The following is a 4,679-nucleotide window of genomic DNA, read 5'->3' as shown; positions in this document are numbered from 1 at the left end:
CAGGAGGCCTTCGTCCCTGCCTGACTGAAAGGGGGCTCTCAGGATTATGGGGCAGAGGAGACCAGCGGTTATGAAACCGTCCCAGTCAGGGCCTAGCAGAAACACCTCTCTGCCCAGTGGCTCTGCAGGGCACCCCCACCTCCCGCCTGCCAGCCCCAAAAAGGCGCTGTTAGGGATGGGCATGGAAACGGGGTCACCACGGAGAAAGTCTTTCACCCAGCTGGGGCAGAGCACTGTGGGCGAGATGCAGCAGTTTGGCTCCGTTCAGCTCCATTCCCCTCCTGAGGGGAAGCGCTGATTGCTAGCAAGCCCAGCCCTGTGTGCGAGCTTTGCTTTCAGGAACCTGATCAACACTGTGGGCTTGAGCAGTGCCACTGGAGCGAGGGCAGAGCCCCTGAGGTCGGTCCCCAACTTCAGCGGGAGGCAGGAAACCTTCCCTGAGGAGTTCTGCTACGATACCTGCAAAATAGTGTCGGGGGGGTTGGCAGTGCGAAAGAGCCATAAAAGCCTGCAGCCCCAATTCTCTTCGCAGATGTAGGTCTCGGAAGTTCTCTGCATGTCGATGGTGGCACCTGGAAGGGAGGGAGAGCAGGTGACGGGAAGAGGCCACATTCTAGGGGGACTCGGTGCTCAGACAGTATTTCTGATGCTGCCGGCCAGCTCCACGTCTGTCAGTCCTCTCCTCCTCCCCACGCCGCTGGGGGTGCCCAGCTGCGCAGGGGAATGACAGCAGCCACCGGCCTGGTGGTGACTGCTTCTCTCACAGCGCCAGGAGGAGAAGGTCTGAGGGTTCTGGGAGACAGCGGGCGCCCACGTGAATGACAGCACACCAAAACTGAGGGCTTGCGGCATGGGCAGCAAAGGATGGCCCAGCCGTTCCCTCTTCCAATGCAGTGGAGAGGAAGAGAGCCCTTCCAACAGCACAGGAACACGTGCGGGGGCAGCGGCGGAGGCACCCGTGCGCAGGCCCCCGTGCGGAGGCCGAGGGCAGGACTGGGAGGGAGTCTGAGAGAGCCACTGTGCCACAGCCTTGCTCTTGGACCCCATGAAGCATTGAAGCTCCCCCACTTTGGAGAGCAGCGCCCGGAGCACGGGCTTCTTTGGGGAGTGCTGCAGACAAGCGCAGGGCAAGGAGACTGGGCTGCTTGTTTCCATACCAGAGCTTTTCAGGGCCCAGTCAGACATCTCGACGTAGACTTCCGAAGCCATCTGGGACGCTGCCTGGTTCACTTCCTGGGAACGCCATAAACGAACACAGAAAAGGACCACATCAGCAGGCAGTTCAGCGTGGCTGCTAGCGCCGGCAGAGGCAAAGGGCCAGTGTCAGAAAGGCAAGGCAAGCCTCGTCCACAGAGCTGCAAGACTCTCTGCTGCTAATGTGAGCCACGAGGACTGAGGAAGAGAATCTGTGTCCACGGCCACGGCCATGGCCACGAGGTGGGTTGACGAGGGTCGCCACACCCTCATCCCCACCCTCCACGCTCTGCAGGTCAGCGGGGAGATGGGCTCGGGCCCTGCAAGCGACGGCTGGCCCCGTCAGCGTGCCTGGGTCTCCTCCCTGCCTCAGGAGCCCAGCCAGAGGAGCCAGAGTGCCGGCGTGCCAAGGGAAGGCTCTCGGGAGTCCTCTGCTGCCTCAAGCAGCCTGCTTAAACTGGGCCTGGAGAAGGGCCTGTGCAGCGCAGAAGCTCACCCAGCAAGCCCCTGGGGCAAAGGCTGGCTTGCTGCCGTCAGCAGTCTGACCCCACCAACAAGCCCAAGGAGTGCTTTCTCGGGGGTTCTGCCCAGCCAAGCCTCCTTCCCCAAAACGCAGCATCACCTTTGCCCTGCTGATCTCCGCCCTCAGTTGAGCCACCTCCTCCAGCAGAAGCTGCATCATTTGTCTTTGCTCCGCCAACAAAACGCAAAAGTTCCTGCATGACAGGAAAGCAGATCTTGTCAGAGAGCGGCCAGTCCCCTCTGGGGAGCGTCTCAGCAAGAGGAGAGACACGTGTGCTTCCCCTGCTTTGCGAGCGCTTCCCTTCCACACCAGTTTGAGCAGAAGGCAAAGGCAGGTAGGAGGTATGGGAGCCCTGGCTGTTAGCAAAACGAGTGCAGGTAGCACGAGGTCGGCTGACGCTTCTGCACAGAACCAATGCCAGCTCAGGAAACGTCTCTTACCGCAGGGTCTTCAGGTCTTCTGCAGACACAAGTGCCGGCGCCTGAAAGGGAAAAACGCTCGGTTCGAGCATCCGCTACCAGAGCCGCCGGGGCTTCCCAGGAGAGGCTTCCCTAGGAAGACTCGGCACAAGCTGCTGCTTCTTTGGGTCACCCTGCGTGGCAGCAGGAGAGCCCGTGATTTATCCAGCCGCTCTCAGCGATGCTCTGTTGCGAGAGGTGCCTGTGCCACAGGAGTCACCGACCTCCAGCAGTCCCTTTGGCTGCATTGTCCACCCTGACAGTGAGGTCCCGCAGTAGACAGCAGCTGCAATTCACATCATCAAGAGAGAGTTATTTTACTGGGGTCGCTAGCGATGCCTGCAGTCGCGTTGTCTCCGGCCTGTTGCCTTAGGGGTGGGGCAGCAGGTGAGCTGAGGAGGTGGGGAACGCGGGGTGCGGAGAGAGGACGCGCCTCTGCCCGGAAGCCATCGGCCCAGGCTTGAGGGGACTGCGCAGCCGTGAGCCTCAGGTGTGCTCAGTGCCCCAGAGCTATTCCCCGCTTCCCCTCGCTGCTTCAGGGAGCCCCGAGACCAGGCTGCATGGGCTAGGAGAGGTACGTACCTCCCCATGGGTCCCCCTGCACGGCCCCTCCCCTCTGGGAATGCCCAGTTCAGGCTTGGAAGTAGCTACGCCCTTCTCTCGCGGACTTGCAGACGAAGCAAGCCATGTGGTCCAGTGGCCAGAGCAGCAGCATGGCTGGGAGACTCCCAGTCTTACTGGCAGGCCAAAAGGCAGGCCCAGTCCGGGACGTACTCGGGAAGCGCTTGGGCCATGGGAGCTTCCGCCCATACTGGCCCAAAAGGAAAGCTGGCCAGCGGAAAGCTGGCATGCAGCACAGCCTGGCTGTCGCTCTCAGGTGTCTGCTCATGCAAACTCACCAAGAGCCACGGGGAGCAACAAGAAGACGACTTGGAAGATCCTCTTCTTCTGCAGGGCCACCTTTTGCCTGAAAAAGAGGGACTCCTGTCGAAAGGGTTAAAAACCACAAGAGCAAGAAAGATGTGGTAAATACCTTAGTCTCTTCATTAGCTCAGAAGACACCCTGGTGTGATTTAAGGGTGTTGTGAATGCCTTACAGTTTGATGTGATTTAGGGAGTAGCTAGAAGAACAGTTATAAGATAAGAGGGGGCTCCGGGATAATCTCGTTACAGACAACTCGGCCTTGGGAGAACAGATGCACGGAACCATGAAGATAGGAAGAAACAGAAGAATGGCAACAGTAGTCTTGAAGGACAACGTCTACGTGATCCTAGGACTGCGTTTGCGCAGAAGCAAGGGTCAATCAGCGAGCACAGTGAAGAAGGCGGGCAGGAGTAGCCTGAGTGGCGGCCCTTGCCAGAGGACGGGCCGTCCCAGCAGCAGCGAGAGAGGCCAGCACAGCTGGGCTGCTCCCAGCGGGCTCCCCCCCCCCCCCCCCATCCTTTGCTTTACAGGCCTGCAGTGGGAGCAAGCTGGCAGCAGCAGACCCCCCGCCTCGGGAAGCCCACCCGGCAGCACAGCCCGATTCTCAGCCCGTCCCTCCCTGCTCCCTGGCCCCTGGCCCCACCCTGCCCCGCGGCAGACACCTCCCAGTGGCCGTTCGGGGAGGGGGCACGGGCTGCTGTCCCCTCCCACCGCCCCCCCCACCTCTTCCCTGGGCACTCCCAGGTCTCCCGACCCCTCTCTGCCCCGCACAGCTGCTCCCATCAGCCAGGCAGGATCGCGCCTCAACGTCCCGAGGGGGCCAGTCTCAGGCCCCAGGGGCTTGGCCTCCCCGTGCAGCAGGGCTGGGCTCCGACCCTGCAGCACGAGGCTACCGCCTCCCCAAAAGCCCCTGCTGCACGCTGCCTTTTGGCTGCGAGAGTGAGCCAGGCTTTCCGCCGAGACCCGTCCCCACAGAAGGGGGGCGTCGCAAGCCACGGGGCTCTTCTTCAGAAAACTTCTGTCGGCTTCCCCAGGCTGCTCCGCACCCCACTGACCGTGCTAGGCCACGTCCGTGCTACCAGCCCAACCTGATGCCCCGGGCACATGCCAGGCTTCGTACCTACTCGTCTGGCAGCGGCTCGGCCCCGCTGCCTCCCCTGCCGGCTGTTGGCCGGCCTCGTTCCCCAGGGAGCCTTGGGAGGGCCCTTGGCGTCTTCTCTCGGGGGCCTTTCTCCTCGCCATCTCTGGGCAAAGGCAGGCTCCCCGCTCCGCTCTTCCCCCTCAGCCCCAGCAGCGTGGCCTGCCCAGGCAAAAACAGCTCCGGCAGCAGCCCCACGCTGCCCCACAGCAGGAGCGCGCCTGCCCAGGGCAAGAGCCACACGGCAGCTGGGGGCTCCTTGCCCGCGCGCCACAGGGCTGTGCGGGCGGCCAGCTCTGACCTCACACTGGTGGCTCTGACATCACACTGGGGCTCCCCAGGGCGCAGCAGGGCGGGGAGAGCCGGTGGGCTCCCCTGGGGCAGCACGGCTGCCGCTCTCCTGGGCGGTGGGAGCACATGCCTCTGGGCCCGCCAAACCCT

Source organism: Platalea leucorodia (assembly GCF_965183815.1).
Source record: "Platalea leucorodia genome assembly, contig: SUPER_19_unloc_1, whole genome shotgun sequence".
In the NCBI taxonomy this organism is placed as follows: Eukaryota; Metazoa; Chordata; class Aves; order Pelecaniformes; family Threskiornithidae; genus Platalea; species Platalea leucorodia.
This window is presented reverse-complemented; position numbering follows the sequence as displayed.